This window comes from Rissa tridactyla, chromosome 1 (assembly GCF_028500815.1).
Source record: "Rissa tridactyla isolate bRisTri1 chromosome 1, bRisTri1.patW.cur.20221130, whole genome shotgun sequence".
Classification (NCBI taxonomy): Eukaryota; Metazoa; Chordata; class Aves; order Charadriiformes; family Laridae; genus Rissa; species Rissa tridactyla.
Window position 1 is genome coordinate 148,517,466 of NC_071466.1, and position 12,414 is coordinate 148,529,879.

General features: G+C 37.8%; 1 protein-coding gene across 3 annotated transcripts in view; it reads right to left on the reverse strand.

Moving 5' to 3' along the window:
• PIK3C2G (phosphatidylinositol-4-phosphate 3-kinase catalytic subunit type 2 gamma) overlaps nt 1–12,414 on the reverse strand; it is a 287,677-nt gene that overhangs the window by 61,253 nt on the left and 214,010 nt on the right. The gene's annotated exons all lie outside the window — the stretch shown is intronic.

Below are 12,414 nucleotides of genomic sequence, written 5' to 3' on the forward strand. Positions count from 1 at the left end.
AGGTCTCACAGCCAGAGCTTCCTGGTGCAAAACCCAACAACTGAACAAGTTTGGAGCTTACACGTTTTCTTCTGGCTCTTCTTTGCTTTTCTTTTTAAACTCTCATTCCTTTAATTTCTCGACTCCAGCCTGAAAGTGAATGTGGAAACAAGTTCTCTCCTGGTATTGAAATATTTAAAAGTTGTTCTCAAAGAGGATGGGGTATAAATATCAACTCTTTACTAGGCAAGAAGTGAATTTAAGAAAAAAACTGTAACTCCACAATCCACCAACAACAAGAAAATGCAACATATGATGCTATCATTAAATATACACCATTCTGAAGGGATGTTTCTGACCCAAGTTACAACAGAATAAATCTAAATTCGTTGTCTTGTTTTCCGTACAGTTACTCTGTATTCATCCTAGAGTAAATGAGGTGCAGAATCTGACACCATGTCTTCCCTTTTTTTCTTATCACTAGCATAGTTTGTGGCTATGGCATGCTATTGCAGAAGAAAACAGATTAGCCAGGCTTCTGCTAACAATCCTATCTATTCGGTAGTTTCAGAAAGGCCTGATATACTCCATCCTTGCACAGACAAAACTACAGCAGTGATTTACTCATCATAACTGTGTATACAGAGGCATGTAAACAGATTAAAGGGCTATACTCCAAGGAAATATACACAGTGTGTTAACCCTTAATTCAAAATGAACTTGAGTAAACTAAATATTCTTGGGAAGCCTGAACGCAGAAACAAATTTGAGGATCTCTCTTTCGTGCTGAAACCTCAAATCTGGGCTGAATCTGAACCCATTCTGCTTGCTAATTCATTTACAAATGAGACAGAGAAGCTTTCCTAGGTGTTTTCCTCATTTTTGTATAAAAATGCCTGCCTCCTACGATCACAGAAATAAAGTCAAGCTGCCGTGAGATTCTAGGCTGCAACGGGAAGTCTGAGTCACAAGAAACGTTCAGGTGGCCTTTCCTTTCTTACGTCTGGAAATTCTTTCTGGTTTACACTGAAGCTAACTTTGAAAGCACGCCTCCTGTGAGTGTTGCTCATCTCAAAGCAGCCCCAGCCGCCAAGGGTTTTTTTAATATATTATTCAATTTCAGCTAGGTAGTATTAAGAACGATGAAGGTCCGCAATAGCCACTCTTATTCTTTCCTTCCACATTTTCCTGTATTATGCAAGATGGGAGTTCACAGTGTGACAGTCATGTTGCAGTATGACTCTTACATAGTTATTGTGTAGTTTTGTGCTGTAGCTCACTGAGAATTACAAGCCTGTGTCTGCCACTGATTTCAGAGAGCAAGATTTTCCCAGAACCTTCATTCATCCATTCATTTGTCTTTTAGCTTATCTTTTGTTTAGCAGTGGTATTTAAAATAGACAATTATTAAATAAATTGATGAAATTAGGGTCACAGAAGTAATTTTGTTGAAGCCAATAAGAAAGAGAGCCAGAAAATTAGCAATATTAACATTTTCACTTATCTGTGGACAGAAGTCCCATATAATCTTGATTTGAAAGCATTTTAGTATCTTGAGAATGTTAAAAAATCAAATCTGCTTCTTTTCTGCATTTACATTTTTGGGTTAAAATATCCGAAGTCAAAATTATTGCTGTAAAGGTCCCATATGATGTATTATCTTCAAAATTCATATTTGATTTCTGATGTCCAAATGCATCAAGAGACACAATTACACTAGGAAAACATAGGCCTTTCTGAGCTAGTCAAAATCTCTCACATTCAGCTACTTGAGCTGAAAGCAGATACTGCAATCAGAAATTGCTTTACTGGAAGAAATACAGTGTTGAACATTGTTGGGTTGGGCTGTGGGCCAACTGCCGCATAATGTAAGCACTGCAACATTAGTCAATTCTCTTACCGTTGTTGCTAAAGGATCCATTTGAACACGTAACTGATATTTTAGCATTACGTTATTTATAGATTAATTTTACTTGTCAGATGATTTTAAGCAGTTTTACAAGGTTCTTAAATGTCTCGGTATCATTTTAGACTGTCTTCACAGGTGGTAGGCCTGTCCTCCCTTGTTAACCTCCAAAACGCAACGTAGAAATTTGCTTTCCCTGGTTTTGCTCAAAGTCTTGTGATGCCAGAGTCTCTCCTGCAAGGACCGTAATCAGTCACATGCTGAAGTTCCATTCCTGCACGTGTCTAAGGAAGCCCGCTGCTCATAAAGGGAACGCTTTGCAATTGAAATTATAAAAACACATAAAACCAACTTAGTATAGGAGACAAGTCCCACTAGAAGGAACAACACAGTCATTTCTCACAACCATATTAAAAAGCAAAGTTTCAGTGGGAGGAGATGCTTACTCACTGAAGAGTACATAAAAGATTCCGAAAAACCAATTGACAGGGCTGAATGTCTGCATATAGATGCAAAATGTTCCTTGCTGCTTTCACAAACTCCTTTGGAATATAAAAACATAGAAGGGGATAGTCTAAAAATTACTCCAGCAAAATTACAAACAGCCAAGTCAAGTCAGTGTCCAACATGCACGGGAAAATTTTCATCAGCAAACAACAGCGGCTGTTTTAGCCTACATAAGAAAAAAACCATTGCATGCCCTGGTGTCGCATGAGCGTTCTAATTTATCACGCACACACACACACACACACGTGTGTAAATGAACCTTACCCTGGTGCACAGCCTGCATTTCTGCATTTAAACCAGCACATCTCTAACTGACAGCCTTCTTTGTGGCGCATAGCTAAGATCATATTACATGACGGCATTTACTCAGAAGATATGCTATTCATCCAAAGGCCAGGTAATAACAACTATGAAAGACATCACTCATTTGGACATAAATCTATTGCATAGCTTGCTCACATGAAGTTATCTAAAATATATAAGGATGAAATACTTCTTACCCCAAAATATACCCTCAAGCTAAGCCCCATAATACTTTACATCCATAGGATGTTCAAAGACCACTTACTGTGTTACGGGACAAGGGCCCCTGGGCCTAAAATCTGTATTACAACTTGCTGCTTCCATCAAACAGATGAAATGACTGGCATCAGTTTAACAAAACTGGTATGATGAAGTACTTTCAAGTAAAAGCCTTTTACCATATCTCTGTAGAAGACCAAAAGCCTTTTTTTCTTTATGGTGTGCTAAAGAAATACAGAATTGAAGCATTCTTGAATGACCTCTACTATAAAATGGTAACGTCAGGTACCATCATTTCTAGAAAAAAACGCCTCATTGAGAGAACTGACATGGCTTGAGATAGACCAAAGATGTACAGCCAATAAGCCTTCCAAAATCATTAAAGCCACCTTATCACAGCTTGTTCACTCCTTTTTTTTCCTTTCTTTCTTTTTTTTTTTTTTTTTACCCACTGAAGTCCTAGATGAGATTAATGAGCCCTTTGGTTTTATAATAGAAATCAGTCAAAAAGGTAATACCGCCGTTTATGACAGAATCTGATTGCAGACCTGGACCTTAAAGGCTTATACTTTACTATGTCTGTGACAAAAGAGTTTACTCAGGTCATTCGGTGAGAAGCAAGGCTAGTTTTATGGTGTTTTTATTCTTTCTTTCTTGTGTACTGCTTTTAGAGATTTAAGATTTTCATGGGAATGTGTTTTGCAGTTCCTCTGGAGATTAAGAATGTTTGGATGATATGCCATGAGAGGGAGGAAAGAAAGGAAACCTCAAGCAACTGAAAAGATCATCATGCAAAAACAAACTTGGTCTGGGGTGATGGGAACATTTACTGGGACTTCGTTGTAGGCTAGAAATATGTTGCATTCCTAGAAGACCAGTGAGATCATCAGGATTTGTTATGAAACACTAGATGTAAACAGATTAACAAAGCTTGTAAGGTCAACAATGGTTTTAGTTTTCACTACTGTGAATCTCACGGTACAGAATATTTAAGAATGATACACTGACTTACTTTTATATTAAGTAACAAAAGCATATGAGATAACCAAAACCAAACGACCTTTACTCTGATCCAATCTAAACTTCCTAAGAGTGTAGTTATGGAAAAGTTCAAGTCACACACAGTAATACAATAAGATCAAAACAGATGTAGTCCAACTTGTCATATGGACATAGGAAACAGTGCGTGAGAAACCATACAGAACTGTTTGCGATTTAAAAATCAGCTGCTCATCAGCATACGCCCCCATTTATTCCCTGACTGCTTTAAAACCATTTTGGCTGAGTTGAGAGTGACTGATAGTATTTAGCATGACTATGTGGAATTCAGATGTATCCAGTAACACAGGAAAAGCTTTTAGGGAGTGTTTGAACGCTGATATCCTTTGCTCTGCAGCAAAAGCGAAAAGCTTACTGAAGAACACACACAAAATAAATTAACACGAGTGCTTATTTCTCCAAGGCAAGTGAAAATATCTAATTATAGTAATCATATGTATTTGTAGACACAGAAAAAACCACAAGCAAGTGTATACCTTTCATATATTAAAGAATGAAACAGTGAAAAACTGCACAATACAATTCGTCTCAAGCAAGCACATAAAGAATGATAAAAAATATTCTTGGAAAGAGAACCACAAGAAATGTTCCATCTTTCTGCTTACCAGGACAAAATCGACCATAAACATGCTTCTGGGATGCTTATTTAGCTTATTCTCAAAGATTTTAGTGACAGAGTTCTTCTCCAACCTCCCTATCAAATTTCTCTTCCAGTATCTCCCCTCACAGAGGTTTTTCCCTTAATGCCTAATCTAACCTTGCTGTGCTTTCATCCTACCATTTCTTGTTCTTTCCTAAGGGAACATGAGGATCCTGTCTTCTTTACAGCAGCCTCTAATGTATTTGCAGACTCTTATTATGTCTTTCCTCAATCATCTGTACACAATTGTTTCAATCTTTTCTCCTAAGTCTTGTTTTCCAGATGTCTGATAATTTTAATTGCTTTTCTCTGGACTCCTTGCAATTTCTCTCGACTCCTTATCCACATCTTTCTAAAACTAAAATGTTGAAAACATTCCAGCTGAAGTTTTACCAGTGTCACGTGAAGCAAAAGGACTACTTCACATTTCGTGCTTTCCAATTCGATATTCTGTCATCAACTCATATTCGGCTTGTCTGTAGAGTAACTGTCAGATCCCTTTCTGAAAAACTACCTATCACTGCTAATCCCAACTTTCATCACAGTCAAAAACTCTTACAGTAGGCCCCCACTGAAAAAAGGAACAAACATATTCTCTATCCCATCATACTGGTTATTAATGAAAATACTGAAGGATGTCAGTCCCACCACAAACCTCATGGTATGCCATTTCATGTGTCCTTCCAACTTTACACTGAAACACAGGTAGGTACTTTCCACAAATGGTTGTTAAAGCAGTTCTGCACAGTAATGGTTTTATCTAGGCACTGTCTTCTTAACTTATGATAATGATATTTGTTAAAGTTACAGGAGGTCTACTAATGCTACATTGACTTACATCAAGTTATATGATATCTTTCTTCTCTATTTCACAAAGTGATGCTCTCCTGGAAAAAAATAACTATTCAAGAAAGGTGAGTGCTCGAGCACAACTCTACAGTGCTTATTATTCTTCTGACCGCTGTTATAGGAGATAACGGCCTCTTCAGCAAGTGTAGAAACTAAATGATATAAATTTATTTTAAGTGACCTCATAGCAGCAGTAGTTCTGAGCTTTGTATAAAATATAAATACTTCACTTGCTGTCCCTTTGCCTTCAATGAGAGTTGCTACCGCTTGCATTTTCACTGTCTTGTATTGCAAATCTGTGTTCAGATTTGTTTAGAAAACTTTTCTGTTTTGTTTCTTTTAGTGAAGAAATCTTGCTAGCAGTTCCCCGGATACATGCAGTTCCCCGGATACATGTCTGCTCCCGAAAAGCGTAAACAACCTCTTGCTGAGACTTTATTACTCAAATCACCTAGACCTGATGTACATCCAACCACATCTAAATAAAATGAACTTCAATTGCCAAACAGTAATTACAATGCTATAAAAAGGAACAGAAGAGAGAGGTGAATTAGCAAATTTGAAACAGCTTTCTAAAAAAACCCAGAATTTATTTATCCTGAGGGATTTACTCTCAATTGTATTTTTTAATAGCTTTTATTTCCAGTAACAGACAGATGGACAGTTGCTTGCCCAAACAGGGAACTCAAGACTAAGCTTGAAGGCAAAAAGGACACATATAGCAAGTGGAAATAAGGACTGGCTACGAAGTAGAAATACAGAAACACTGCCTAGGCATGCAGAAATGGTGTTAGGAAAGCCAATGCTCGAACAGAGTTAAAACTGGTGGTGGACATGAAACGCAACAAGACATTCTGCTGATACATCATTAATAAAAGGACAAACAAAGAAAATGTGGACCTGCTGCTGATTGGTGATTTAGTGAAATGGGCGCACAGACAAGGCTGAGGTACTCATTGCCTCCTTTGCCTCAGTCTTCACTGACGAGGCTCCCGAGGTGATGGGCAGAGAGCTGAGCATGAGCCAATGGTGGGCCAAATATGAGCCCTGGAAGTGATGAAGGCTAACAGCATCCTAGGCTGAATTCACGGGAAAGCAGCCATTAGATACCCTTACTTCACACTAGTTAGTCCACACCCTGCCAAAACAAGCAAGTTGTCGCTAAACTGGAGTAAGTTCAGCAGAGGGCCACCAAGATGTTTGGCGGGTAGAGCACTTACCTATGAAGAGAGGCTGAGGAAGATGGGCATGTTAACCTAGGAAATGAGAAGGTTTTCAGGAGACCAAACACTTATCAGGATATACCTCTATTAGAGATTATAAAACAGACGGATCCAGGCAAGAATAAGAGAGAAAATTGAAACAGCTGAGGCCATAAGAAAAAAACCCCTCACTATGAGAATAATTAAATATTGAAACAGGTTGCCTGGAAAGGTTATCCTGGGAGGTTTTCAAGATTCAACTGGATGTAGCCCTGGGTAAACTGGTCTAAATTTAGTGTTACTTTATGCTCTTAATACTTACACAGAAAAATTCCTGAATGCCCTTAGCATCCTTGGCTCAGGTAAACCACATGGCCTGGACATTCAAAACATGCATCTAATATTTCTGACGTACATTCTTCAACCAAATGACCAGAAGTCAAGTCTGTACCAGATAACATGTTTTTAACTCTATTTTCTGCCATTTCTGCCGCTGTTTGAGATATCTACTGCATAAAAAGTTTTCTAACTACAAATTTTAAATCTAATTTCTGATTACAGTTTCACCCACATTATTTTTATATTAACATCTATCTTTAGAGGCAGAAACATAAACTAGAAAGAATGTCCTGAATTCCTTAGGTAACTGCAGACAGTTATTAAACCATTATGGTCTTATTTATTCATTAAGTTAGCTCTTCTTACGTGTATATCGACTTTGCTATTATCATTATTTTTCACTACCAGAGCCCTAATGTTAGCTTTCCAGTAAAATCAGTGTGTTGGACATACCCACTATTACTATCGGTAGTAAAAGAAATATTTCACACATTGAACTGGCCTATTCTGAAAGATTTATCTGTTTCTGTCAGTAATTGAATTGGTTACATCAAGATTTAATCATGCTTAATGGATATGGTAGAAAAGAAGCTATAATCCTCGCCTAAGCTAAGGGCTCTGATTCATCATTCTGTTAACATCTAGTTCCCTGATGTAAACTGAGCCATAGTAAATATTTATTTGTGCCCCTTTGCCTGTGCAAAGTGCAAGGGAATGTAACTTAACTAAAATCCCTTTCATTTTGGGCCAACTGAAGTTAGTGAGTTTGTAGATCATGGAGATTTGATTACACCTGGTCCCATAGGATTACTATGCTAAGTGATAGTATAGCTAACACAAACGTTTACAGCTGAGGTTAGACATGGTTAAAGTTCTTAGTGTAGCCCTGGTTTGTGCAGTGTGTATTGCTACAGGGATTCATCTGGAACCTTACCTTGTAAGAAAAAAATTGGCAACAAACTCGTGATGGGAAAGCAGAAACTAGTTCAAGGCACCTCTTGATGGTTTTCACTATGGCTGCATTGCCCCAGTCTCTGCTGTGATGACTAGTTATTCTGCAGTCTGACCACAGAATTTATTCACTTATGTTGCAGAATTTCAACCACTTTCTACGGTCAGCTGCTCGTATATTTTTGAAGAATCCAAAAACGCTCCTCCCTGAAAGAAGATGTACTCTGTTTTAAGAATATACGTCTTCAATAGTTTCAAACACTGTCCTGTTGCAACCATGTGCATCTTACATTAACTGATTAAAAAGCACTACTGTGTCCAGCTCAGGCACCTTCTGAGCTGCGTTAGGATCCTATATTCAGATAGACACATATAAAGCAGCCTGCACTCAGTCACCAGCAACCAGACTGCGTAACAATGTTAAGGTGGATTTAAACCCTTTATATACTTCACGTTCAATACCTATATTTGAAAGTGCTCAGTACAGCATTCCTGATGCCTTATACTATTTTCTAAGACTATCAAATCTTCCAGGTTTGTTAGGAGTTTATTACTAACCCTATTGATAAAACACTTGAAAGTTAATTCACGAGGAGATTGGACTGATTCCTCTTGTTAACAGATTGTTGGATAACTGCTTTCTGCGTTCTGACTGACCCTCAGTGCTGAAAAGAAGAATTTAAAAGTCAGACCTAAAAGTTGCCTTAAAATAAATAGAACAAGCGGGCTTATATCCCATATCTACTGAATATTCAGTTAACATATGAGATGGCTATTTGGAAAACACAGTAGTAGATTGTTGCAGGAGTTTTGTATATCACCAGGCAAAACAGAGAAATAAACCAGTGATAAAGAAGGTGAATCACACAGAAATTCCTAAGGGCAGGGGATGAAATCTTACATGAATTAAGTATATCAGTATGCTTTCCAATTAAGGATGAAGGACAAAGGCGTAGTGTGCAGAACAAGCAGAAAAAGATACCGAGACCAAGCAACAGAGATTAATGTGAAAGTGCTTGATGTATACTTGACTGTGTGTGAGAACAGCGCCCACTGAATATAAACGTACACTCGACTGTGTGAGAACAGCTCCCCCGAACATAAAAAGGTATGTACAGAAAGCTTTTGGAGAAAGAGATGATACAATAAAATGTTTCTGATGGGAGCAGGAAAGAGAAAATCCATGCCTCTGTAAACAGTTATAGTTTGAAAAAGAGAACAAAGAAAATCATATAATCAAAATGGACAGTGAACGTGATGCACTTTTCCCTTTTATTTCTGTTTTATTGTTAAATTTCCTGTCTTTGGAGTCACATTCTACAAAAAATCATGGAGTGACTAACAGAAAGAGAAGGAGAGAAGGGGAGAGGGCAGGAAGAAATCTCTGAAGCAGGAAGTTGATAGGGAGTCACTTAAATAGCTCATGTGCAGTAATCTCCCAAAGCGGAGGGAATTCCATTGGTGGCTCTGAAGGCATCAAACAATTTCTATCGCCCAGATAATTGTTAACAAGAATACACCATAACTCCTTTAAGAAAGCGGCTGTTCCTGAAGATAGGAAAGAAGTTTATGCCATGCTTGACCAGAATGAAAAGCCTAGAAGCACACTGAGAGTTGCGGCAGACGAGAACTGGGTTCCAGGGAACTCAATTCAGCAGAACAACGCACTTGGATCAACAAAACTGTATAGAGTCAAATCCATACAGACACTGTTTGGGAAAAACAGGGCCTTCCTTAACCATCTGGGTACTTTGAAAAGGATAACCAAAAAAATTAAGGAAACAAAGTGGACAGGGAACATAACTTACTCTGAATTCAAAAAGCTTTAGTTGAATGACCTCCACAAGAGGCTAATACTGAAAATAAACTAACCGAAGTACCATCCAGGCTCGATAATTAGAGAAAGTATCAAACCATCATCAATAAACACCTACTCTTCAGGGCAGAGGAAGCTAACAAAAGCGCTGCTGAAACTCACGACTGTTCCTTGTGCTGCTCATATGTTCTCAGACTCAACTTTTGCTTTTGGTGTTTAATTTGGAGCAATTAGAGACACATGACTTTTAGACATGATAGACTGCTTGCCTCATAAATTCAAGCCCCTTTAGGCCTTGTCACCTTGGAGGTGACACTGTTTCACCTTTAGGTCTTTATATATATTTCACCTTTCAGTCTTTATGCAAAGACTTATGTGTATGATTATCTTCAAACATCTGTATAATGTTATTAAGATCATTTGGGTTACTAAGGTCCTTTAAGCCATGAAATTAAATCTTTCCAGGATTTCAGTCAGAGATTTTTGGAGGGTGGCATACAGGAAGTGCTGAAAGCAGATGGTGGCAAAGAATTAGGAGTTACCGGTTCACATAAACCAGTAACTCCAGACCAATCATGTCAGAAAAAATAAATTTAAACTGCAGAAAATGAATTAATAAATAGGTATACTGAAAAGTCACACTCAACTCTTTCAGCAGGTAATACAGGTTAGCCCAACAGTTTTCATGCACAAATTTAGAAAATGAAAAGTGCTTATACTTGAAGTTTTTACTTTCAAGTTTTAGACTCTTCCTTTTGATGACTACCCTAAATAAACTTTAAAAAAAGAAAAAAGTAAAATGTGAAACTCTCAAATTACTATCTTCCTTCTTTCCTACTTTTTCCTATTTTTAAAAAAAAGATGGAACACACGTAGATACAATGTAGTCAAAGAATGTAAATACACTTATTTTTCCCTGACTGTATGCCAATTTTTCTGTTTTAGAAAGAAGTACCTGAAAATAATGCTTCTTTTCTTTTTTCAAATAAACACTTCCACTGAGACAGTACCACTCACTTTAGGTTATTAACACTAAAAAAGAAACGTGTTACTTTTAAAATAAAAAAGACCCTTCTTTTTTACACGCTCAGACTTTCTTAAGTGCTTTTCAGTATAGGAAGACACTGACATAGGAAGAAAGTGTGGGAAACATAATTTTCCCATATTTTTGAAACTTCCTTCAAAAAACTGGAATTTCCCAATGGAATAGCTAGCCTGCCTCTAGTCATTAGCTTTGTAGAAGAAAACCAGCTTAGCAGATTTAACTTCTGGGAAAACCATGCCAAGACGCAGGATTAGTTTGGCAAGGAGACAAGCGGGTCTCTGTGATTCAGATCAGGGAAAAGAAAGGCCAGTGAGTGTTGTAAATAATCAGGATGACTGAGTATTTTTTAAAAAAGAATGGACACCTAGGTTATCAAAAGGTGAATATACAGTGTGTCATGAGCTGGACTACTCCATAACTTGCCATCAGGTTTCAGACCACACATCATTAACTGAAAAAATATAGACGAGAGAGCTGGAAGTGACTGGTAGTGGAGAGGATGAGACACTGCTGAAGTTAGGATTAGTTCAGTTAGCACAGGATTTAAAGAAATCTCTGATTGCTTAATTCACCAAAGAAGAAATGTTCAAAAGGAACTGGTCAGAACTGAAAAGAAGAAAACAAAAGCAAAGAAACCATGTCAGGTACAACCATCAGCTAGACACCTTCTTCCATACCACACGATGACTGACCTAGTCCTGTATGATTACCTGGATAATATTACACCTCTTTCAGACAGAGTGCGCCTAAGACGATTGCCACAGAACACTCAGTAGACAAAGAATAGGATGGTTATATGAAACTAAATGAGAAACATTTCTTCATACAGTTTGAAGTGTATCTGCAGAATTTACTGCTTTGGAGGAATGTAGAGTGAAATGTGGCAGCTGCATTAGAGAATGAAAGAAGGAGTATTTTAATACCACTAACAAAATGTGTCATCCAGTATGATTAAAAAAAAAAAAAAAAAGATAATGAAACCTCACGGTTCAGTAGGAAAGTTCCCTGTGGGACTTTGGGAATAATTCTTCTGCCGAGCTCTGTTATTATGCTATTGGTTAGATACATCATATGTCTCTCTCCAACACTTCTGAAACATTAGTTCCTAGACCCAAGTAAAGACAGGTTATTAGTACTATTTAACATATTTGCTGCACTGTGAAGGTACATGGAACCGGAAAAGACAGAAAGTTCCTGATTCCTCTTCCCTCTGAAATCAGTAAGAGCTGAGCTACTGATTTGTGCCTTGGACTAAAAACCAGCAGATTTATTGGACATCATTTAAAGCTGAGGGCAGGCATTAGAAAAGTTAACTAATCCCTTGTTAGGGTGTTATACAATCATGAATGCAAAAGTGAGCACGACTGCACGAATCATATCTGCTTCAAAGGGTTCTCTGAAGACTCATATTGGATTTGATAGAAAGAGCTGCAGCCCATACATGACAGCGTGCAACTCTCAAAGCAGCCATGTATGCCTTTCACTTTATTTACATCAGAAGAAATGCTCCATATGCAGAATACTGGAGAGGACCTACCCTTGTGGAGCTTTCTGAAGAATAAGAGTTTCCTAATGACAAAAAGCACTCCCTGAGAACAG